Source organism: Chiloscyllium plagiosum, unplaced genomic scaffold (assembly GCF_037043375.1).
Source record: "Chiloscyllium plagiosum isolate Xiang-an unplaced genomic scaffold, Cpla_swu_hap1 HiC_scaffold_31, whole genome shotgun sequence".
NCBI lineage: Eukaryota > Metazoa > Chordata > Chondrichthyes > Orectolobiformes > Hemiscylliidae > Chiloscyllium > Chiloscyllium plagiosum.
Genome location: NW_028270169.1, coordinates 65,615,634 through 65,642,684, shown reverse-complemented (window position 1 = coordinate 65,642,684; position 27,051 = coordinate 65,615,634).

The window sequence follows — 27,051 nt, the reverse complement described above, 5'->3', positions numbered from 1 at the left end:
AACATCTGAGGTTCTTTGGGCTTGTTTTCGTAAATTTTATCGGCGGTGTAACATGCTGGGCCGACACTGTCATCAATTCCATTTTGATCAAATGATCCTCAACCCCCGCCCCACCTTGTTCTGCTACAGTTTCACCGAGAAGCAACTGCACTTTGCGCAGATCTTGTCATTTGTTTTCCATAAAATCTGTCTCCCAATCCAAAAAGCTTTTATTTTTCAAACTTTTTTGGGATCTTTTCCTTAGCAAATTCAAAATGTCTGATGTCACAGTTACTGGTCCTACTTTTGGCTGGAATAACTGACTGGCTTCGTTCCCCACAGCGAGGCCCAGAACTGCACTGCCCTTTGTTGTATCTGCTCGATGTTGATACAAGAACGTCTCTGGAATAAATTTCAAAACACCTGCCCCCTCTAAAAAAGTTATCACTGCCCTAATGAATGTTTGGAATTGCAATGCCTGAATATAATGATCCCATTATTGTTTTTACACACCTCAATAACTTGGTTATTTACCTGCTCCCGTACTTTCCTTTATCTGGGGGTCTAGAATATATCCCTAGCAGTGTTTCTGTCATGGTTTTGATGCTGAGCTCTAACCACCAAGTCTCATTAGAAGATCCTTTCAAGATATCATCCCTTCTTACGCCAGTAACTGACTCCATAATTAATAAGGCAACACCACCTCCTTTTTTATCCTCTCTCCTGTCCTGACTATAGTTCTGGTCCTACAGAATATTGAGTTGTCAGCCCTGACCTCCCTCAAACACATCACAGAAATGGCAAAAATCTCACACTTCTACATGTCACCTTGTTTCCTTATCATATAGTGGGCGGCACGGTGGCACAGTGGCACAGTGGTTAGCACTGCTGCCTCACAGCGCCAGAGAACCGGGTTCAATTCCCGCCTCAGGCGACTGACTGTGTGGAGTTTGCGCGTTCTCCCCATGTCTGCGTAGGTTTCCTCCGGGTGCTCCGGTTTCCTCCCACCATCCAAAGATGTGCAGGGTCAGGTGAATTGGCCATACTAAATTGCCTGTAGTGTTAGGTAAGGGGTAAATGTAGGGATATGGATGGGTTTCGCTTCGGCGGGTTGGTGTGGACTTGTTGGGCCGAAGGGCCTGTTTCCACACTGTAATCTAATCTAAATCTAAAATATCTGTCTGCCTGATAATATTACCAGCATTAAGGTAAAGCACATCCAACCTGAAATATATCACCTGGAATACTCTGTATCTCGGAGTTCTTCAGTCATTCATTGTTTGTTATCAACCTGTCCAATTCATGAACCAAAACTGTAACACTGGGACTGAATGAATATTTGTTGAATTTTAGTTTCATTTTTAGTCAATGTGTTCATCAAATGCAACTTTCCAGAACTGAATGAGTTTCGGCTGATTATTTCCCTGCTCAGTGTGCAGAGGGGACAGCCCTCAGTAATGGAGAAAGTGAGGACTGCAGATCCTGGTGATCAGAGTCGAAAATTGTGGCGCTGGAAAAGCACAGGCATTTGGGCAGTATCTGAGAAGCAGCAGAGTCATCTGCCCTTCCCATGTTTTCCATTCCATAATACACAGGATATTAGGAACCATACTTGCTCAAAAGGCAGCACTGTACAGAGCTCTGAAATGGAAAGCAGTCAATCAGTTGGTTGGACGTGGAGTAAACAAGTTGAGGTGAAATACAGACTAGGTAGGGGGCTGAGGGCACAGACATAGGTGTACAAGGAGTACAGTAGGGGGCTGAGGGCACAGCCGTGGGTATACAGTGAGTACAGTAGGGGGCTGAGGAAACTGCTGTGGGTGCACGGGGAGTACAATATGGGGCTGAGAACGCATCCCTCAGGAGTTCCAGTGTTGCGTTTTATTGTGGAGAATGTGCAGATACCTAACTTCACAGATTGTCGTCTGTGTATCAGAAACCGGGGATCCCATTGCAGTGGGTGGAGCCGTGATCAATGTCACGGAATATTGAGATAAGTCTGGAGGGGATAATGATATTGAAGGTGGAGCTGTCATCAATGATCAAGAGTCTGGTGTAGGCGTCCTTGTTGTCCAGATGTTCTATGGATGAGGGCAGGGCAGGTATATGGCATCCACTGTTGACCCGTTACATCAGTCGGCACATTATAGGACAGCAGGTCAGGCTGGGAGACTGGAGGTGATGTGGGCCATAACCAGCATATCAAAGCACTTCATGTTTATTGAAGTCAGAGCAACTGGTCAGTAGTCGTTAAGGAACATTGCATGTGATTTCACACAAGGATGATTGTGGTCTTCTTGAAGCAGGTTGGGATTTCGGCTTCAGGAGGGAGAGGTCAAAGTTGTTTATAAATACCTCTGCCAATTGGTCCTCATAGGATCTGACTGCTCAGCCAGGAACACTCTCCAGGCCTGTCGCTTTCCTTGACTTGACCTGCAGGAAGACTGATCATGCCTGCAGTGGTGACAGCAGGCACAGGTACATCCGAGGTTGTCAGGGCAGGTTTCACGCTGGCAGTCACACAGTCATTCATCATAGACATTCCCTCCCCCACCTCCCTGTCAAAATCAACACATTTGTTGACATTTGTTGCTGTGAGCAACACACAGTTAGTGTTGAGACAGAGTGACGTCATTAGATTGGGATTGTGCGCCATCAAGTTTTGTGTCACCATAACGGCGTAAATTCACAACAAAACAGGGCAGGGTGTGCTTCGACTGGGTGTCAGTAGTGCATGGTTAGTGAAGATTTTAAGATTATAATTCCTGTCAAACCACTGCTTTAACCTGAATGGAGTCAAGTACCTTGAGTGTTGTGCCCGTTCAATGTGGACAGTCCTTAGGGAGTCAGGAAGTGCCATTTACATGAACCACCTGAACAAAGGACCTGAGGACAGTTTGATATGTTTGGAGATGATACAGTGATGGTTGGATGGGAGGGGGGGGGGCAATATTCATGAAGTGGGGAGCAGAAAAGCTTGGACAGTTTAGGACTGTGGGAAAACACGTGGCTGATGGAACACAATATGGGATCGTGTGAGATTATGCACTTTGGTAGGCGGAATAGAGGCAGACACTATGTTCTAATAGGATCTATTTAATCTGAAGCACAAACGGATTTTGAAGCACTCGTTCTCTCTAATGGTTAATGTGCAAGTTCAGTTGGCAGTTAGGAAAACAAATGCAATGTTAGCATTTATTTCAAGGGAGCTAGAATATTAGAGAGGAGACATACTGCTGAGAATGTAATGGGCTTTGGTCAGACAGCATTTGGAATATTGGGAGTTGTTTTAGGCACTAACTCTGGGGAAAGATCTGCTGGTGTTGGAGGTGATCCATCCTGGTGATGGTGATTTGTCATATGGGCGGCAGTGTGTGTACTTGATGGAATTTAGAATAATGAGAGGCGAGGTATTTGATAGAAACTGATTGATTACTGCAAAGATTGTGTAGAAGATATTTCCACGAGTCATAGGGGCGATGACAAAATGCCAGTTTCAGAGAGAAGGGATGGGCTAAATGGCCTAAATCGATAGCCATATCTCATGCCCTTATGGTCATACGGTCTATTATTCAATGCAGAATTGTAATTCCCTGACCTGCTCTTCTAACCCTTGTATTTGTATGTTGATTTTACTCCACGTTCTATTCAATGTTAACCCCTGTGATATGGATGGTGGGAGGATTCAGTGTCGACCAGTAGTCCATTAAACGTTGAATATAAACTGCTATCTGTGATCTCATCTGGCGGGAGTACCTTGTCTCTCCGATGATTGTCATTTTCAGTCTGGTATTTTCGAAGGTTTGATCTTGTTACGCTAGTGTTGTTGAATTTAACAAAACAGATGCAATTTATCACAGCACACAGCAACAATAAGTCATCGAACACTGAACAACCTTCTAATGGCATTAACCTCTATAATGTTCTGTATAAGAAACACTGCTTTCCTGTTCATATTCAAATCAGATAACCTGTCCCATTGAATTCCTCAACTTGGAACTATTTTTAAAAAATCATTTTTTGAATGTGGGCATCGCTGGATGGGCCCAGCATTTTTTGTCCATCCCTCATTTCCCCCTTGTGAAAGTGGTGCTGAGCTTCCTTCTTGGGCCGCTGCAGTCCACCTGTTGTGTGTTGACCAACAATACTATTAAGGAGGGAATTCTGGGTTTTTACCTAACAAGAGTGAAGGAATGACGATATATTTCCACATCAGGATGTTGACTGGCTTGGAAGGGAATTTGTAAGTGATGGCTTTCCCATACGTCTGCTGCCCTTGTCATTCTATATGTAATTGTTCGTAGAATTGGAAGGTGCTGTCTGAGGATCTTTGGGGAATTTCTGCATTGTGTCTTGTAGATAGTACACACTTCTGCTACTGAGCGACGGTGATGGAGGAAGTGAATGCTTGTGGATGTGATGCCAAACAAATGGACTATTTTGTCCTGGATGGTGTCAAGCTTCTTTAGTGTTGTTGGGGCTGCACTCATTCAGCAAGTGGGAGAATTCCATCTCATTCCTGATTTAGGTCTTGCAGATAGTGGATAGACTTTGGCAAGTCAGGAGGTGAGTTACTCGGACAGTATTCCTAGCCTTTGATCTGGTCTTATATTTATGTGGCGAGTGCAGTTGAGTTTCTGGTCAATGGTAACCCCTAGGATATTGATAGTGGAGAATTTAGTGATGATTATGCTGCAAAATACCAAGTTGTTATATTGTTTCTTATTGGTGATTGTCATTGTCTGGCATCTGTGTGGTACGAATGTTACTTGCCACTTGTCAGCCTAAGCCTAGATATTGTCCAGATATTGTTGCATTTGGGCATGGACGACTTCCATATCTGAGCATTTGCGAATGGTGCTGAACATTGTGCAGTCATTGTCGAATATCCCCACGTCTGACCTTATGATGGAGAGAAGGTCAATGATGAAGCAGCTGAAAATGCTTTCATCTGGGCTTCATCTGAAGAGTTACTGAAGATGTTGCCTAATATGGTGATGATACGTCTGATAATGAACCTTCCAGGTCAGCGAGCAAACCAACATCCACATTATCCTGTGGGACTACTGCAGGAATGTCCTGGAGCTGAGATGACTGACGTCCAACAACAATGACCATCTTCCTAGCTGTCAGGTATGATTCCAATAATGGAGTATGTGCCCACAATACTCCTTTTGCTCGGGTTCCATGATGCCACATTTGAAAGAATGTTGCCTTGATGTCAAGGGCTGGAATTCAGTTCCTTTTTCTAAGTTTGGACCAAGGGTGTAATGAGGTCAAGAGCTGAGTATCCCTCTTGGAACCCAAACTGGGTGTCACTGAGGAGGTTATTGCTGAGCAGGTGCTGCTTGATAGCACTGTTGATGTCCCATTCCATCACTTTACTGATAATGGAAAGTAGACTGATGAGGTGGTATTTGGCCGGGTTGACTTTGTCCTGTTTTTTATGTAGAGAACACACTTGAGCAGTTTTTCCCCATTGTCAGTTTGTAATCGTACTGCAACAGCTTGGCTAGGGGAGCGGGAAGTTCTGGAGCACAAGTCTTCAGGACTATTGTCAGCATGTTATCAGGGCCCATAGCCTTTGCAGTATCCAGTGCCTTCAATCGTTTCTGGATATCAGTCAATCGCATTTCTGAAGACTGCTATCTGTAATGATGGGGACCACAGGAGGAGGCCGAAATGGATCATCACTCGAAACTTCTAACTGAAGAATTCTTTGAAACCTGATGTGCTGTGGCCTTCCTTCTTTGATGCTGGGGATATTTGTGGAGCCTCCTACTCCAGTGAGTTATTTAATCATCCTCCACCATCCACGATCAGATTGGCAGGACTGCAGAGCTTAAATCTGATGTGTTGGTTCTGGGATCGCCTAGTTCTGTCTGTCCCTTGCTTTTTATGCTATTTGACATGAAAGTAGTTCTGTTTGAAAGCTTCAGCAGATTAATATTTTATCTTTATGTATGCCTGATTCTGCTCCTGGCTTGCCCTCCTGCACTCTCTATTGAATCAAGGTTAATCCTCTTGCTTGATGGTAATGGTTGATTGGGGGATGTGATTGGTATATGAGGCTACAAGTTACAGGGACTCCCAGAGGATCTACCGCCCGACTCTATCACACTGAGCTGCCTCCTGTGCCAGATCGGTCCTGCCTTTGGGACAGGACATATCCAGGGATGGTGATGGTGCTGTCTGGGTTATATCTGTAAGGTAAAATTCCATGAGTATGCCTATGTCAGGCTGTTGCTTGACTAGCCTGTTAAACAGGTGTACCAATTGTGGCGCGAGCCCTCATTTGTTAGTAAAGAGGACTTTGCAGGTTCGACAATGATGTTTCTAATGTTCACTTCTCCGGTGCCCAGGTCAGTATGTCCGGTTTCATTTCTTTGAGATTTTGTAGTACATCTGAATGACTCGCTAAACCATTTCAGAGGGTGATTGAGAGTCAATCACATTGCTTTGGGTCTGGAGTCAACAGTCGGCCAGGCCAGGTGAGGGATGGAAGATTCCTTCATTGAAGGATATCAGTGAACCAGATGGATTTTTCTGACAATCTGCAACGATTTCATTCTCATAGGTAGATTCTTAATTGCAGGGATATTTTTAAATTATTGAATTGAATTGCCACCGTCTGCAGTGGCGGGATTCGAACCTCGGTCCACAGAACAGGAGCTGATTTTCTGGATTGACAATCTCGCGGTAATACCATGAGGCTACTTGGAACCACATGTTGTACTCAACTGCTATTCATTGTGTTGTCCTGTTTTTCTATCATTGTTATGTTACTCGGGAACCTCATCCATTCCTGAAGAAGGGCTTATGCCCAAAACGTCGATTCTCCTGCTCCTTGGATGCTGCCTGACCTGCTGCGCTTTTCCAGCAACACATTTTCAGCTCTGATCTCCAGCATCTGCAGACCTCACTTTCTCCTCAACCTCATCCTTCATTAAATCCTGATTGAAATACACGGTGATGCTCGTCCTCCCCACTGCTCGAATTTCATTCAGTCTATTTTGTTTGAACAGACATTTCAAGGCAGCTGCACACCAGAGAAGAACAGGAAGAGATAATGAATGATTGTGCACTGCACCTGTCACCGGACCAGCGTGTCTATCCAGGCACTGAAAGTATTCATTGTGTGTCAGGGATCCGCAGAATCATTATAGCACAAATGGAGGTCAGTCAGCCCACCGTGGGGTCAAAAGCTCTCCAACTGCACAATTGCAGACAGAGAGAGTGTGTTGAGATAGATTATGTGAGAGAGAAATAAACAGCGAGAAAGAAAGTGAAGAGAGAAAAACTGAGAGAGAATAGAAAGGGGAGCGACTAACTGAGTGGGAGATGAAGAGGTCTATGGTAGGTGTACTAACACTGGGCACCCTTCTGGACCTGCAACTTCAACCATTGGTGCTTGCAGAACTACCTGGTTAGATGATCGTCCACCAATACTCTCACCATCCGTCATGGTTAGATCGCGGACAGACCCTGGATGCCTTCCCATCGTGGAGTGGCCGTCCTTCTTTTGGGCTTCTTGCTTCAATTGGTTGCGGGTATGGCATGCTATCAGTGATTCAGCAGACCCCGAAGCGGAGGTCGCTGACTTGGGATCTTCGCCAGGTGGATCTCATCGGGAGACTAATGGTCTCGGAGGGCAGCCATCACAATCAGGATCTGAAACAGACTTAAAGCACTGTACAGCTTCGCTAGGCTGTTTTCTGCACACGTCTGCAAGTGCACTAGTTTTGTTTGCACATTTGATATGTCCTTTACTTGAGATTTCCTTTCTCTGATATCAGCCTCAGCCTTCCACATATTATAAGCACTCCAATTCACAGGTTCTATTTTCCCTTTCTGTTCATCCTTCTCTCTCTCCTCCAAACGTGACCTCAGTACTTCCTACTGCCTTTTACTAAAACCACATTGCTTTATCCACAATTCTAACTGCTGTACAGATGCTGGGCCGTAATTATTTAATGTACTGTGTTTTCGGTTGACCATTCCAAGACCTCCGTGGACCCTCTTTTTGTTTGCTCTTGCTGGAGCCAATTTTCAGCGTGACTGGAAAAGTCTTTAGCTCTTTTCTCTCTTGCACGATACCGTTATCTTTTCCATTTGACTTGCTTTTACCTCCGAAGGTCTCCTCTCGCATTGGGCACGTCCGCCTCAATGCCTTGGTATTTGTAAATCTAGGAACCATGTACCCCGGTACATCTTTGGCGAGTCCAGTAGTGGTTCCAAGTCTCAAACCACCCTTAAACCTGCTGTCTCTTAAGCACTCTGGAGATGGCTATCCTTTCCCTTGAGTTTTCTCGAATATGGTGCGAGAGTTTACTGAACCCTATTCCTGATTCATTTATTCTCTTAGAGTGAGTCTCTATATAGGATTACTTAAGCCACGACTCTAACCCCGACTCTATTCAATTCGAATCCCGGCACTGGGGCAATCCATAGATTCCCAGTCCACTCACACAAAGGGGCCAATTCAGCACTCGAGATGAGGTGAAAGACCATGAATGCGCTGGCTCATCCTGGGAATCTTCAGTAGCTCACCCAAATGCAGGATCCTAGACGAGTCCCAAGTTTACTGTCGTGGAAATTAATCTGACTGAACTCAGATACTAGCAAGAGCAAAGAAAAAGCTTTATTTTTAACCACTTGGCAAAAACGCCTTGTGTAAGGGCCCTGTACAAAATTCATATATTCCTTTTGTACTATTCTTATCACATGCTCAAGGACAAGGGCAAGGGCTGGGAAACATTCGAGTTTTTATTTTCTCATTCCCTTGCCGTGCACATCACTGTCTTTATGTTTTCCTTATCTTTTCTGCTGAATTCGACTACTCGCTTGGCCGGTTTGAATGTTTAAGAATTTCAGCAAAGACAAGCTATCTCCTCAACTGCAGAATTCAGCAAACTGTTTGCAAAGCTCAGAAAAGTTTTAGAATTAGCACAACATTCTCTCTCAGGTTTCTCAGAAAACGTTAATTTTGTTAGTTTTCCATTACACTGACAGAGGGGAAATCAAGATCTCACCTGTGGATCAAATAATGATTGATAAATATTGCACACCAGTTCCATAGTTTTGTAATCCACATTTCAATTTATATAGTTCCATATCAGGAGTGCAGTTTAACAACCTTATCTCTGTAGTTTGCATATTTCGGTCTATACAGAAATATTTTTTCCCTTTATTTTGTATTGCATAAATGCATCTCATTCATATTGTCTCTGCTAATTCTTCATTGTGGAAAGTTAAACATCACACAACACCAGGTTATAGTCCAACAGGTTTAATTGGAAGCACACTAGCTTTCGGAGCGACGCTCCTTCATCAGGTGATTGTGGAGGGCTCGATCGTAACACAGAATATCCTTGAATCTGTTCTTCATATGAGTTATAAAGAGTAACGTTCCAATGCTAATGATTGGGGAGCATCACTGTCCCTCTGCCTAGACTGAACAGCCATGTCCCCAAGTCCTCTCCATCTTCTCTCTTTTCCCCAATGTCATAATCACAACGTAAATGAAGTCCAATAAATGATACTTCATCACAGTTCCTTAACATCGATAACATCAACAACATGACCCACACCTGCCCTCTCTGATTCTGGAATAACAATCTGAATTGTGTTTGTCATGTACAATTCCCCATTCACATATATATGCCGTTTGTTTGTTATAAAACCACATTTTCTTAGGCACATTTTGCCATCACATCATGGATGAAAGTTGTTCTCTCAATGTTTTACTGATATTGCAATGACTGATCTGTAGATACAGGATTTGTTTCTCCATTTATGAGCAGAGAAGCATACTTATGTCTGTTAAACCTCTGGCATTATTTCCATATCCAAGGCAGATGGAATGAGTACACACAATCAATCTTCTATCTACAACATTCCTTCCTTCAGTCACACTCAAATATCACACACAGAAGGCATGAATGTTCAAAGTCATTTTGAACTTTAATGAAATAGTATTGAATTGAAAGAGATTAACTGAGCTGTTTATTCAGTGATTGTGATTATGTCAGTCTTCATGGATCCTATGCATCCCGAGAGAGTTTCTCCCTGCTATGAATAAGGGAATGCTTTCAGTGTTTTATCCCATCGTATGAGTGGGACCATCACCCACACCAGTAACAGGGATCCGCAACTTCAGAGAGAGGGTGGGGACAGATCAGAAACTGATAGCATTAGACTGGAATGTTCCAACAACGGATCAGAATCTGACAACACTAGACTGGAATGTTCCAACAATGGACAGGAGTTTATTCTGGGGTCTTTATTGCTTTCCCAGCCTTGGATATCATTAGCATCGCGGATTGAAGATGTACTGATGGTTATTCAAGCTGGTTACTATCCTATCCTTGCTACAGTTGGTGTTCCTGGTAAGTCATTCGATATGTCTAGTGAAACGGTCTGAACTGAATTGATGATCATGAGATGTAAATTTTGGAAAAGTGCAAGTCAACGTTTTCATTTCCAATCAAAGAGTCCATCCCTTAGAAATTATAACTAGCAAATTACTCAATACAAATTGCTCACCAATATGCGAGGATGAACCAGACGGTTCTCAGCCTCCTTGACTCATTTCCTCCTGCACAGTTTACATCTCCATATCTTCCCCATTCACCAATGGTTTTCAGTACAACCATTGTGACATCCAGTCTCCTCCTCAGCGTCAGTGCAACTCCTGAATAAACCAACATTTGTGCCTTTGTTAATTCCGAATACAGCTGTTTCAAGTCCCTTCTTACCATGAGTCCACTCCAAAATAGTTGCACTGAGATGTTTAACTTGTTCTCTGCACAGAATCTGAAAGATGGGAAGACAGTGTACGGTGGTCACATCATTGCTTCATAACATAGGCATAACATGCGTGACCAGGGCTGCACACATCCCATGAAGTAAGAACAAAAGGAAAGATAGCTCCCTTCCTCTGCCTGTATCCCATTTTCCTGTAGCTGATTGCCATTCAGGTAGGTCGCCATTCACTGTTTTAGATGGATTCTTTGTGATTGAGTCTCTCGCTGAAAGTGATGTCCATCTCGATAGGCACCTCCGGTGCTGGCTTTATTGATGCTGATCTAAAGATGTAAGGATGTTTTAAATTTTTAATCAGTGACAGTGCATTGGAAATGAATGGTTTCCCATTTCACACAAAATAAACGGAGCCAGCTAAGTGAGGGAAATGAATTATTGCAATCAAACCTGCGAGTATAGTTGAGGCAGTATTTGGGGCATTGTGGGCAGATTTTCTCTCCTTTATAAGGAGTGATCTCCTTACCACAGGCAGAGTGAACAGTGTTCCACCAGATTAATCCCTGGAAGATGGCACCATGAGGTAAGTGAAGGTCGATCGGGAGCTCTGTGAGAGAATACGAGGTAATTGCATTGAACACTGAGTAGGATGGACAACCACTCATTATATTCTAAATAGACAATGGGAAGGTGATAAATTCCATGTCTGCTGTTTCACTCAGGATGCATGATTCTGGATAATTTAAGTGCCTCTGAGGATGTTACACCCTCCCACCCCAACCCGCACTCCCCACGGTGATTTACAGAGACAGAGAGTTTTGAATAAACTCTCCCCACTTTAATACAGGGCAGTTGGTGTGTGATCCTGCACTGAATGTCATATTATCCACCATCCCGACAGCAGCCACAATACCTTCATTCTAAAACAGTTAACTATTCCTATCAGCTTATGACCTTCATGAAGAACATGAATCTGTCTTCTCAAGGATGCAAGGTGCCTCCTTGAGGTTTAAATCATAAGATGCTAAGACATAGGAGCAGAAGTTAGGCCCATTAACCCGTCGAGTTTGCACCGCCATTCAATCATATCTGATAGGTTTCTCAAACCCATTCTCTGACCTTCTCCTTATAACCCTTGATCCCCTGGATAATCAAAAGCTTATCTATCTCCATCTCAAATATACTCAATGACTCAGCCCCCACAGCCTTCTGTGGCAATAAATGTCAACGATTCGCCATTCTCTGTTGAAAGACATTTCTCCTTATAACTGTTCTAAAAGGTATTCCCTTCCATCTAAGGCTGTGCCCTTGGCTTCTAGTCCAATGGAAACATCTTACCAACATCCACTCTGTCCAGGTCATTCAGTATTCTGCATGATTCCATTACAATCCCTCTCATCCTTCTAAACTTCATCGAGCATAGACTCAGAGTCCTCAAACATGCCTCATATGATCAGCTTTTCATTCCTACCACCATTCTCGTGAAGATCTTGTGAACACACTCCAGGGCAAGTATATCCTTCCTGAGATACATGGCTCAAAATTACGCACAATAGTCCAAATGTGGTCTGACCAGAGGAATATACAACCTGTTTTATATTCAACTCCTCTCGTGATAAATGCAGTTGCACTCCTAACTACTGCCTCAACCTGCAAGCTTACCTTGAGAGAACCCTGGACGAGAACCCTCCACAATACGACCTGTCCATTAGCCTTTCTTTGTATCCTCTGCAAACTTAGCCAGAGTGCCCTCAATTCCCTCATCTAGATTGTTAACATAACGAGTTAAAAAGTTACAATTCCAACACTGGGCCTTGTCGAACACCACTTGTCACCAGCTGCCATCCTGATAAGGACCATTTCATCCCCACTCTCTGCTTTCTGCCAGACAGCCAAGCTTCTACCAATGCCACTACTTTGCCTCAAACACCACGGACCCTTATCGTATTCAGTCATTTCCTGTATGACACCTTGTCCAAGGCCTTCTTGAAGTCCAGGTGGATAACATCCATTGGCTATACTTGGTCGAGCCTGCTCATTCGTCTTCAAAGAATTCCAACACATTTATCAAGCATGACCTTCCCTTGATGGAACCATGCTGACTTTGCCCTACCATACCAAACACTTCCAAGTATTCAGAAATCTCATCCTTCACAATGGATTCCAGGATCTTACCCACGACCGAGGTTAAGTTATTCATTGTGGATTTTTTGTCTTTTTCCTTACTCCCTTGTTAAAAAGGAGTGTTACGTTAGTGGGTTTCCAGATATCTGAGATTGTTCCTTACTCTAGTGATTCCTGAAAGATCACCAGGATTGCCTCCACTCCCTCTTCAGCTATCTCCCTTATAACACTGGGATGTAGTCCATCTGGTCAAAGTTATTTAACCACCTTCGGACTATTCAATTTTTTTTCTAACATGTTCTCCATGGTGGTGGCCATCATACTCAGCTCTGACCCCTCAATCTTTTGAATGTTTAAGCTATTATTCATGTCTTCCACAGTGAAGGCTGATGCAAAGTAATTATTCAGTTCCTTGGCCATTTTCTCGTTCCCCCTCTACTATCGCTCCAGTATCCTCTTCCAGTAGTCCAATGTTGACTTTTGCCGCTCTTTTGTACTTTATATATCGAAAGAAACTGCTGCAGTCTTCCTTTACATTGTTGGCTAGTTTACCCCATATTTAATAATCTCCCTCCTAATTCTATTTTGTTTGCCCTCTGTTTTGTCTTTGTAAGTTTCCCAATCCTCTGGTTTCCCACTGCACTTTGCCACATTATATCCTTTCTCTTTTGCTTTTGCTATACCTGAATTCCCTCGTCAGCCATGGATGTCTCATCCTCTCTTTACCATGCCACTTTTTCCCCGGGATAAATCTCTGCTGTATCCTGAATTACTCCAAAAATCTCCTGCCATTGCTGCTCCACTGTCTTTCCTGCTGGGCCCGTCTCCCAGTCAATTTGACACAGCTCCTCCCTCATGTCTCTGTGATTGCCTTTATTCAGCTGTAATATCGTTACTACTGATTCTAACTTCTCCATGTGAAATTACAGAGTAAATTCAATCATATTGTGATCACTGCCTCCTATGATTTCCTTCACCTTAAACTCCCTCATCCAGTCTGTCTGCACAACCTGCTCCAAATTGCCATCTCACGGACATTCCACAAATTCCTTTTCTTGCGAACCGCTACCAACCTGAATTCCCAGTCCACCTGCATAATGAAATCCCATAATGAAATCCCACATGATCACTCTAAATTTGCCTTTCCTACAGATCTTTCTAGCTCCTGGTGTATCTTGCACCCAGCTCCCTCCACATAACTCCAACTGCATTTTTTCACCGTTTTGATTCCTCAATTCTACCGACACAGATTATACACCATCTGACCTTACTTCATTTCTTATTATTGATTATTGATTCAATCCCGTTCTTAATAATGAGACAACTTTATCTCTCTGCCCACCTGCCTATATTTTCGACAGGATGAATATCCTTGAATATTCTACTCCCAATCCTGATCCTCTTCCAGCGATGTCACTGTAATGCCCACTATGTTGTACATGTCAATTTATGGATGAGGCACAAGCTCATTTACATTATTCCTTATACTGCATGTATTCCGATATAATAGTTCAGTCCTGTATTACCCGTCGCTCTTCTCATTGCCATTTGTTTGTCCAGCCAGTGGTACCTACACGGGCCCTGACCACTGGATCATTCCCCTCCCGGTCCAAGTTCTGAAAAACCAAATGACATATCCCAAACCCGAGTACCAGTTAGGCAACACAACCTTCAGGACTCTTAATCCCGGTCACGGAGAACAGTATCTATGCCTCTAAGTGTACTATCCCCAATTATCCATCATTGAGCAGCACGGTGACACAGAAAAGCTGCCTCATAGTACTTGGGACTCGGGTTCAATTCCAATCTCTGAACCCTGTCTCTGTGGAGTTTGTACATTCTTCCCATGTCTGCATTGGGAGCATTAACTCCTTTCTCTCTCCACAGTACATCTCTGTATTTGCTTCGGATTTCTACTGTCTACAGTATTTTTGCTTTTGTTTGGTGGAGACATGCAGCAAATGTGACAGGTATTTGTAATTGCAGCCGTGGTTTGTGGGTTCCCTGGGTGTTTAGGAATCTTGCCCAGCCACTTGTCAGAGTGCAGTGTCCCTTGATAACCATTCCATCTCTTTCAGTCCCTCAGTCCATCGTCACTACATGCAGCAATTCCTTGTGCCACCCCTGGGACTCCCAACACCCCACTGCCTGGTACTAGATACTCCCTTTGCAGGACTGTGCACACAATGACACTGGGCACTTTCTGACCTGCTGGGGATGCTGGGTAAGCACCCTGGCATTAAAAGGAACAGAATAACTAGAATCCAATTGAATAGCAAAGCTGAGTAAACCGGCTGAATGACATCCATTTGCTCTGACATTTTTTAATCTTCTGTTTATCCTCGTCCACCTGCAAATGGATGGTCCATATGTATGCCTTGTCAAACAGGTTTGGTGGCGGGGATAGATAACCAGATCCTGTGGTCATTGGACTGATTCAGTAGTCTCACATTCCTGATGTCACACTTAAGTTTTTATTGTCAAGTCTATCCACTTTAAAGAAAAGGCCTTGGAGTTGTGCTGAAAGGATATTTGAATTTTGGAGACATTAGAATATGTCACGTGTAAGTGAGGTTGGGAATGGGAAGGTATCACAGTTAAATAAACGGCCAAAGAGCTAGTAGGGGAGGCAGCACTTCTGATATGTGGATCATTAGGATTCCCGAGTCGATAGGATATACACAAGAGGGACGGTATGAACCTGAACAGGCAGCAATCTCTGATATGTGGATCATTGGGATTCACAGGTCAGTAGGATATACACAAGGACAGGACAGATATCTCTGATATGTGGATCATTGGGATTCCCCGTTCGGTAGGATATACACAAGATGGACGGGATGGCTTTGAACTGGCAGCAATCTCCTGGCAGGCAGGTTTGCTATTGCCCTTTATGAGGGTTTAAACTAGTGTGTGGCGGCGGTGGGGACGGGGTGTGTGGAACCACAGCAGTAGGTCCACAGGTACAGTGACTGAGGAGGAGTTGGAGACTAATACCAGTACAGCCAAGACAAACAAAAAACAGGCAGAGTGTACTGAACACAATAGCTTGGCAGTCTGAAATATGCTGATTTTTATGTGAGGAGTCTGTTTGTTTGAACAGATAATTCGAGGCCGCTGCATGTCAGAAAACTGGAAGCGATAATGGTTAATTGTCCACTGTGTCCATCACTGGATCAGCTTGTCTTTCCAGGCAACTAAAGTGTTTATTGTGGGTCAGAGAAATTCAGAATTAATATAGCACAGAAGGAGGCCATTCAGCCTACCATGCGTCGATGAGCTCTCCAACTTGACAACTTGAAAATAAACAGAATGATCAGAGATAGACTGAGAGGGAGAGAGAAAAATAAACAATGAGAAAGAAAGTGAAATGAGATAAACAGAGTGGAGAGAAAACGGAGCGACACAATGAGTGAGAACAAGGGCTGTCAGATGAGTGTGAAGTTAGATCAGGAGACAGCATGAGGAGAAATACACAGAAACTTTATTTAGAAACTCCCAGAGACTGTAAGCCCTTTGTCTGGTGCCATACCCTATGAGCACCATGCAGATACTGGCTGTCATCCCAGATCATTTATCGTTAATAACATCCCAGAGCTGAGTTGCTGACAGCTAAACACAACCCAAGATACCAATAGATTGGTTCCAGAGAGAAGGTGGATTAATTTAAATACTCTGGGCCAACATCAACATGTAGCCACTCAATACACTGTGTGAGAGACAGGGCGAGAGAATCTCAGTGAGGGGGATCACTGACAGAGGGGAAATCAGGATCTCAGGTGGGGGTAAAATAATGATTGATAAAGTTTGCCGACCACTACCATGGTTTTATAATGCACATTTAAGTTTATATTGCTCCACATAGTAAGTGTACTTGAACAATATTGTCTTTTTGTAGTTTTTATATTTTGGTATGTACAGAAATGCTTTTTCTGTCCCTGCATTTTGTGTTGAACAAACACATTTTATTACAGAGGAAGAAAGAACCTGTTCTGATGGGACAGTTTTCACCCGAACCGTGCTGGGACCAGAGTCCTAGTGAATCCTAACCAGGGCCGTAGACAGAGCTTTAAGCTGATCAGGACTGTGTGTGTGCAGACTGGGGGTTCAGTTTAATTTTTTTTAAAGCTGAATTAAAAGAGGAGGTAAGAGTACAGAACTCAGGAGAGGTTATTAAAATCTCCAGCACAGACACAAATAGGGTAGTGCATCTGGAAATATTTAACAATCAAACTTCAAGCACACTGGACAAACAAATGCCAATGAGAAGAGGAACGGTTAATATGGGACTGACAGTGTTATATCTGAATGCATGCTGTATAAGGAATAAGGTAAATGAGCTTGTGGCACAGATTGAAATCGGCAGGTATGACGTGATGGGCATCACGGAGAAATAGCTTCATGGAGATCAGGATATTTAAGGACATTTGCCCTATCGAAAAGACAGGCAGGTAGGCAGAGGGAGTGGATTTGCATTATGAGTAAGAAATGAAATTAAATCAATAGTAAGAAAGGAAGTAAAGTCAAATGGTGTAGAATCTGCGTGGGTAGAATTGAAGAACCACAAAGATAAGACAACAACAGTTGGAGTCTTGTACATGGCTCCAAAGAGTAGTCAGGAGCTGGCGCACAACATACACCAGGAGATAGAAAAGATGTGTAGGAAAGCAAAGCACAGTAATCGTGGGTGAGTTCAATATGCAAGGGAGCTGGGAAAATCAGATTGGTAGTGGTTCGCAAGAAAAGGAATTTCAGGAATGTTTATGAGACGGTTTTTTGGAGCAGCTTATGGTGGACCCCACTCGGGAACACATGGTACTGAATTTAATGACGCAGGCTAGATAAGGGAGCTTAGGGTGAAGGAAATCTTCGGACGTCGTGATCAGAACATGGTTGAATTTATTCTGCAATTTGAGAGAGAGAAGATATAATCAGAGGTAACAGTATTTCAGCTGAATAAAGGCAACTACAGAGGCATAAGGGAGAAGCTGGGTAGAATTCACTGGGAGAGGGGTCAAGCATGAATGACGGGGGAGCAGCAATGGCAGCAGATTCCAAGATTAATTCAGGAGACTCTGCAGAGATTCTTGCCGAGGAATAGATGCATGGTACAGGGAGGATGAGGCAGCCAGGGCTGACGAGGGAAGGCAGGGATTGCATACAAGCAAAAGAGCAAGCATATAATGTAGTGAGGGACAGTGAGAAACTAGAGAATTGGGAAACTTACAAAGACTAACAGAGAGCAAAAAAAAGGACGGAGAAGATTAAATATGGGGGTAAGCTAACCAGTAATAGAAAGGAGATTGTCAGAGGTTCTTTAGATATATAAAGTGCAAAAGAGAGGTAAAAGTGAACATGGACCACTGGGAAATGATGCTGGAGAGACGGTAGTGGGAAACAAAGAAATGAATGAGGAAATTTGCATTAGTCTTCATGGTGGAATACACGAGTAATTTCCCAAAAATTGAAGAGAGTGAGAGGGCTGAGCTGAGTATGTTGACCATCATCAAGAAGATCATGTTAGAAAACTTAATGGCCTATATGTGGATAAATAACCTGGTCCAGATGGACTACACCCCTGCCTTTTAAGGAAGATAGCTGAAGAGGTAGTGCAAGTGTAAGTAGTAATCTTTCAGGGATGACTAAAATCAGGGAAGGGTCAAGAGCCTGGAAAATTACTAACGTCACACTCCGTTTAATAAGGGAGTTAGGCTGAAGATAGGTAATTTCAGATTGATTAGCCTAACCTTGGTTGTGGGTAATATCCTGGAATCCATTGTGAAAGATGGAATTTCTTAATACTTGGAAGTATTTAGTAAAATATTGCAAAGTTAGCATAGATTCATCAAGAGGAGGTCATGCCTGACAAACCTGCTAGAATACTTTGAGGGAGTAATGAGCAAATTAGACCAAGGAGAACCAATAGATGTTATCCACCTGCTCCTCAAAACTCCTTTGACAAGGTGCGACGCAGGAGGCTATTGAGAATGATAAGGGCCCTTAGAGTTAGAGGCAAGGTGTTAGCATGGATAGAAGCATGACTGTCTGACAGAAACCAGAAAGTGAGGATAAAAGTGTCCTTCTCAGGATGGCAGCCAGTGACAAGTGGTGTTCCTCAAGACTCAGTGTTGGGCCCACAACAATTCCCTTTGTGCATTAATGACCTACATGAAGGAACTGAGGGCATTCTGGCTGAGTTTTAAAACAGTGCAAAGATAGACAGAGTGATAGATAGCATTGAAGAGGTGGTTCAGCTGCAGAAGCATGCTCTAGCGCATCTCCTCAACTTCCTACTCCTCCACCCTTGAACTCCAACTTTCCAACTACTACAAGGACAGAACCCCTCTGGTGCTCGCCTTCCATCTCACCAACCTCAGGATACAATGCATCATCCTCCGCCATTACCGCCACCAACAGTCAGACCCCACCACCAGAGATATACTTCCCTCCCACTCCATCAACATTCTACAGAGCCCATTCCCTTCACAACTCCATCGTTATGTTCACGCCTGCCTCCTCCCTCCCCACCCCACCCAACAAGCTACCTTCCACTCCCGGCACCTTCCCTTGCCATTGCAAGAGGTATGAAACCTGTGCCAACACCTTCCATCCCACCTCCATCCAAGGCCCCAAAGGATCCTTCCACATCAGGCAGAGAACATCCTGTGCATCCAAATATTTCATCTACTCAGTCCATTGCCACTGGTCTCCTCTACATTGGGAGACAGAACGTCGATTTGCAAAACAGTTCGGGGAACACTCTCGGACACACACACCAACAACCAGGGCTCCCTGTGGCTGAATACTTCAACTCACCTACCCACTCCGCCAAGGACATGCAAGTTTTTGGCCTGATCTACTGCCAAATTCTAGCCACCAGACGTCTATGGGAAGAACGCATAATTTTCCGCCTTGGGTCCCTCCAAACACACGGTATCAAGGGCAATGTCACCAGTTTCCTTGTCTCCCCTCCCTCCACCTTATCCCAGATCTAACCCTCCAACTCACCACCTCACCACTGTCATACCTGTCCATCTTCCTTCCCATCTATCCACTCCACCTTCCACTCTGACCTATCACTATCACCACCCACCTTTGTCTAGCTATCGCCTTCCAAGCTACCTTCCTCCCAGCCCAGAACCCCTCCCATTTATCACTCAGACCCCTTTCGCCCACCCCGTCATTCCTGAAGATGGCTTTATGCTTGAAACTTCGAATCTCCTACTCCTCGGATGTGCCTGACTGGCTGTGCTTTTCTTGCACCACACTTTTTGACTCTGATCTCTAGCATCTGCGGTCCTCAGTTTCTCCTGCTGAATGATGTGCACAGGTTAGGGGAGTGAGAAAAAAATGGCAGATGGAGTATGACATGTGAAAGTGTGAGGCCATGCACTTTGCCAGGAAGAATAATGGCACGGACTATTTTCTAAATCGCGAGCAAATTCAGAGGTCTGAAGTGCAAAAAGACTCGGGAGTTCTAGTCCAGGAGTCTCGAAAGGTAAACTTGCAGGTTGTCAATAGTTAGGAAGGAAAATACAATGATGGCATTTATTTCAAGAGGGCTTGAATATAAAAGCAGGGATGTACCGCTGAGACTTTATAAGGCTTTGGTCAGGCCACAGTTGGATTATTGTGCGCAGTTTTGGGTCCCATATCTCAGGAAGGATGTACTGGCCCTGGAGTGTTTTCAGAAGAGATTCACGAGAGTGGTGCCAGGAATGAGAAGCTTAACAATATGAAGAACATTTGAGGGCTCTGGATCTATATTTGATAGAGTTCAGAAGGATGTTCTGAGATCTATTTGAAAGTTGCAGCATACTGAATGACCTTGACAGTGTGGATTTTTGGAAGATGTCTCAAATGGTAGGAGAGACTAGGACCCGAGGGTACACAATAAAGAGCAGACCTTTAGAACAGAGATAAGAAGAAACGTCTTCAGCCAGAGAGTGGTGAATCTATGGAATTCACTGCCACAGGCGGCTGTTGAGGGCAGGTCATTGATTATATTTAAGAGTGAGTCAGATACATTCTTAATTGTAAAGGGGATCAAAAAAACCAGGAGATTGGGGTTGAGAAGCTCAACTGCCATCATTGATTGGCGGAGCAGAGTCAATGGGCTAAGTCGCTACATTTCTGCTACAGTGTCTTCTGGTCGTATGGTTAATATTGGCTCTGCTCATTCCTCATTGGAGATGTATCCTGGAATTTGATATTCATATGATTTATAAAGAACAACATTCCAATACTGATGACTGGGAAATATCATATCCCCTCCCTCCAGTCTCAGCAACCATGTCGCAATATCATAATCACACTGCAATTGAAGTCCAGTGAATGGTACTTAATCAGTTGATTGACATCGATAACATTAACAGCATGACCCCCACCTGCCCTCTCTGATTCTCCAGTAACCATCTGAATTGTGTGTCACATCATATTCTCTGTTCACATATCCATGCCATCTGTCGGTTATAACTTATGTTGTCATAGGCACATTTTCCTGTCAGATTATGGACTAGAAAAGTTCTCTCCATATTTCACTGACATTATAATCACTGATCAGTAGTTACAGGCTGTATGTTTCCATTTATAAACGGAGAAACTTGGTTATGTTCTGACAATCCTTTGACATTACTCCCATATCCAAGGCAGATTGAATGATTGCGCACTATCAATCTACCATCTCCAAATTCCTTCTTTCAGTCGCCCCCACATATCCCATGCAAAATGGATACATTTTAAACGTTCTTTTGAATTTTAATAAAATCAGTATTGAATTGAAAGGGGTTAACTGGAGCTATTTGTTCAGTGACTGTGATTAATGTCAATCTCCGTGGATCCTAGTTATCCCAGTAAAGAATTTCCATCATTGAATGATAAATGGGCTCTGTCAATGTGTTATTCCACGGTATGAGTAGGAAAACATTGACGGCTCTAACAGGGATCAGCAGCTCGTGAGAGAGGGGTAGGAGAGATCAGAATCTGAGAACATCAGACAGGAACGTTACAATAATGGTTCATAATCTGAGGACCTTGGATTGGAATGTTTCAACAATGGATCAGAATCTGAGAACATTAGACTGGAATGTTCCAACAATGGACAGGAGGTTATCTTTGGGTCTTTACTGGCTTTCTCTGCCTTGGATATCATTAGCATATCGGATCCAGGATATCCTTTGTATTATTCAAGGTGGTTATTATCCTATCCTCGCTATAGTTAGTGTTCCTGGTAAGTCATTATATTTGTCTACTAAACCAGGTTGAACTGAATTTCTGCTCATGATATATAAATTTTGGAAAGTGTAAGTCAATATCTTCAGTTACAACCAAAAATTCATTTCCTTATATATTATAACAATCAAACTACGATTTATAAATTACTCACTGATATGCGAGAAGGAACAAGACTGTTCTCAAACTCCACAATCCATTTTGTCCTTCACAGATTTACATCTCCATGTCCTCCACACTCACCAATCCTGTCCAGTACCACCATCATGATATCCCAGTCTCGTCCTCAGTCTCAGTGCAACTTCTGATTAAACCATTTGTGCCTTTGTTCAATCCGGATGCAACAGTTTCACGTTCCTTCTAATCACATATCCATCACTAAATAATTGCTCTTGAGAATGTTTAACTTGTTCTCTGCATATGCGGGAAGACAGTTTATGGTGGTCAAGCCATTGACTCATAATCTAGAGCCACAGAATAATGATATGTTTATACCTCATGAAGGAAATTGGGGAGTTTAAAAGCAACCATTATCATTTGTTATAAAAACCCATCTGCTTGCCTCAAGTCCTTTAGGGAAGTCAATGTGTCATGCTTCCCTTGTCAGGTTTCCGTGTGACTTCTGTGATGAACTGTACCTTTGAGAGAATTAAAAGCCAGCAATAACTACCTGACTGCACCAAGTGTTCTGAACAATAGATATAATGTAACATTTGGTCGAACAACCCGATTAGCTCATTGTCTCGAAACAAAAACAAATTCAGCATAACATTTTAAATTATACCCCAAAATTATTTCCTGATGGCATTTATCCTAGGATTCTCTGGAAAGCAAGAGAGGAGATTGCAGAGCCATTGGCCTTGATTTTTATGTCCTCGTTGTCTACAGGAATAGTGCCAGAAGACTGGAGGATAGCAAATGTGGTTCCCTTGTTCAAGAAGGGGAGTAGGGATAACCCTAGTAACTATAGGCCGGTGAGTCTCACTTCTGTTGTGGGCAAAGTCTTAGAGAGAATTGTAAGGGATAGGATTTATGAACATCTGGATAGGAATAATGGTAATCAAGGATAGTCAGCATGGTTTTGTGAAGGGCAGGTCGTGCCTCACAAACCTTATTGAATTCTTTGAGAAGGTGACTAAGGAGGTGGACGAGAGTAAAGTGGTAGATGTGGTGTATATGGATTTTAGTAAGGCATTTGATAAGGTTCCCCATGGTAGGCTACTGCAAGAAATACGGAGGTATGGCATTGAGGGTGAGTTGGAGGTTTGGATTAGGAATTGGCTGGCTGGAAGAAGACAGAGGGTAGTAGTTGATGGTAAAGTTTCATCTTGGAGTGTAGTTACTAGCGGTGTTCCGCAAGGATCTGTTTTGGGACCATTGCTGTTTGTCATTTTTATAAATGACCTGGAGGAGGGGCTAGAAGGTTGGGTGAGCAAGTTTGCGGATGATACGAAAGTCGGTGGAGTTGTTGACAGTGAGGAAGGATGTAGCAGGTTACAGCGGGATATAGATAAGCTGCAGAGCTGGGCAGAAATGTGGCAAATGGAGTTCAATGTAGCTAAGTGTGAAGTGATTCACTATGGTAAGAGTAACAAGAAGATGGGGTACTGGGCTAATGGTTGGATACTTGGTAGTGTGGATGAGCAGAGGGATCTTGGTGTCCATGTGCACAGATCTCTGAAAGTTGCCACCCAGGTAAATAGTGCGGTGAAGAAGGCATATGGCATACTGGCTTTTATTGGTAGAGGAATTGAGTTCCGGAGTCCTGAGGTCATGTTGCAGTTGTATAAGACTCTGGTGCGGCCGCATCTGGAGTATTGTGTGCAGTTTTGGTCGCCATACTATAGGAAGGATGTGGAGGCACTGGAACGGGTGCAGAGGAGGTTACCAGGATGTTGCCTGGTATGGTAGGAAGATCGTATGAGGAAAGGCTGAGGCACTTGGGGCTGTTTTCATTGGAGAAAAGAAGGTTTAGGGGTGACTTGATAGAGGTGTACAAGATGATGAGGGGTTTGGATAGGGTTGACCATGAGAACTTTTTTCTACGTATGGAGTCAGCTATTACGAGGGGGCATAGCTTTAAATTAAGGGGGGGGGGTAGGTATAGGACAGATGTTAGGGGTAGATTCTTTACTCAGCAAGTCATGAGTTCATGGAATGCCCTGCCAGTAGCAGTGGTGGGCTCTCCCTCTTTCTGGGCATTTAAACGGGCATTGGGTAGGCATATAGAGGATAGTGGGCTAGTGTAGGTTAGGTGGGCTTGGATCGGCGCAACGTTGAGGGCCAAAGGGCCTGTACTGCGCTGTATTTTTCTATGTTCTATGTTCTATACCCACCTCCAACCATGTTTGAATATATTATATTGACAATCTTAAAAGCCAATGATACAATCCAATAGTTTGGCGGTTAAAGAACATGGAAAATTGAACAGTTGAGATGAGAACTGCCAAGCTACCAGCATGCAAAGACTGCCTGAAAAATAGCTCTCCTATAGGTACCTATATTGATTAGTAACCGGTGAAGCAGAGTCCCCAAGAAGAAAAGAAGGCAGGAATATGGAGAAGAAGCGAAAGCTTCCTGGTATTGAGATAAGAAGTTTTGTTTTGTAAATCTTAATTAGCAGTCTTATCAGCCTAGTATTGTGGAGGGGGAAGGGAAAAGACAGGTTAGAGGAAGAAGTTGTAAATAGTCATTCGTTTATTATTCTCTGTTATACTTTCAGAAATAAAGTTGTTAAGTTTTACTTTAAATAAATTTGGACTCTAGAATTATCACAGATTACTGCATGGGATAAATCTTTTCTCTGTTGCTGGTTTTAATTAGACAGGAAAATTTATCTTGTGTTGTAACACTACAAACCCACAGCTATGCGTTTTACTCTTTACTCTCCTATGGAACAGCTGAACCAGCCACTCAGTTCAAGAGCTGCATAACATGCTGCCCTGTCCAGGGCTGCACACATCCCATGAGAGAAGAACAAAAATAAAGATAGCTCCCTTTCTCTGCCTGTTTTCTGTATTGCTACATCTCATTTCCATTCAGGTACGTGATCATCCCCTATTTTAGGTGTATTCAATCTCTTTGAAATTCTCCTCGAGAGTAATGCACATCTCCATAGGCATATCTGGTGCTTGTTTTAGTGGTGCTGACGTACAGATGTAAGGGACTTATAAATTCCATGTCAGTCGAAGTGCAGAGAGAATAAATGGCATTTTGTGACATAGGAAAGAAAAGGTGATGTCTAAGTGAGAGGAAAGATGTTTTGTGATCATCCCTGAGAATGTTGTTGAGGCAGTATTGGGGTACTGTGGATAGATTTTCTCTCAAGTTTCATCAAACTAATCCATGGGATGATGGCACCATGAGCAGTGAGTGATGTTCAGTGAGAGAATAAGAGGTGATTGCTTTGAACCTTAAGGTGGATGGCCAATCACTTATGATGTTCTAAATAAGCACTGATACGGTGATAAGTTCCATGGCGTTTCTTTCACTCAGATTACATGATTCTCAATAGTTTAAGAGCCTCTGAGAACGTTCCACCCATCCACCGCCACTCCCTATTTCGACTGAGACAGAGAGAGAGAGAGAGATAGAGAGAGAGAGAGATAGAGAGAGAGAGATAGAGAGAGAGAGAGAGATAGATAGAGAGAGAGACAGACAAAGAAAGAGAGAGAGAAGTTCAGGCTTTAAAATAAACTCTCCCAACATTAATACAGTTCAATTGGTGCGTGATCCTGCAATGAACGTCATGTTATCCATAATCCTGACAGCAGCAACAATACCTTCATTATAAAAGAGTTAACTCTTTCCAGCAGTATAGAGAGAAGGAAAGTCTTTTTATGCCACAGGAAAGAAATGGAGATGTCTAAGAGGAAAAAGAGTTATTGTGATCATTGCTGAGAGTGTTGTTGAGGCAGTATTTGGGTTACTGTGGACAGACTTTCTCTCCTTTATAAGGGATAATCGCCTTGCCACAGAGAGAGTGCAATGGAGTTTCACCAGACTAATCCCTGGGATGATGGTACCATGAAGAGAGAGTGAATATTAATCTCTGGCGTTGTGAGCGAAAGAGAGGCGATTGCATTGAACCTTGAGGGGGAGGGACAGTCACTCACGATGTTCTAATGCGACACTGATACGGTGTAAGATTCCATGGCTTCTTTTTTACTCGGGTAACATGATTGTCGATAGTGTAAGAGCCTCTGAGAATATTCCCCTCACTCCACGCCAAATCCCCATGTCGCATGAGAGAGATAGAGGGCCACTCTTTGAATAAACTCTCCCCACATTAATACAGTGCATTTGGTGTGTGGTCCTGCACTGAAAGTCTCATTATCCGCAATCCCTACAGCAGACACAATGCCTTCATGCTAAGACAGTTAACTATTCCCACCAGATTCTGATCTCCATGGAGAATATGGGTGTGTCTTCTCGGAGATGAAAGATGCCTCCTTGAGACTTGGCACAAATCATTTGGCTTCCCTTCTCACTGCCAGCAAACCATGTTCTACAAACAATGGAACAATTATTAAGGTCATGGAGCCCTCTATCAGTGCAGTCTGCATTTCATTGGTTTGTCATGTTGGAATATCAAAGAGCCCCTCTTGTTCCTGTATAACTGTCTCGAAGGGATGAATAGCCTCCTCCTGGTCTCATGGAACAGGTTTAATGGTCTGATTGGGCTCTGCCTGTTCCTGTTTAACAGCTCGATGCACTGAACAGACCACTCTTCTTCTTCTGTAACAGGCAGGAGTATTGAACTCTTTCTGTTTCTGAATGATTGCTCATACACGTGTGCAACCAGCTTGAGATGCTGAATGAGATCCTCTTTTAACCGTGGAAATGTGCAGTGTCTGGGTCGTGCTGTTACATGAATGTTACCAACACTTTGACAGCACAAACCAGAATGCTGTCTGGATCTTGCTGCACATGGACACAGAATGATTCAGGAGCTGA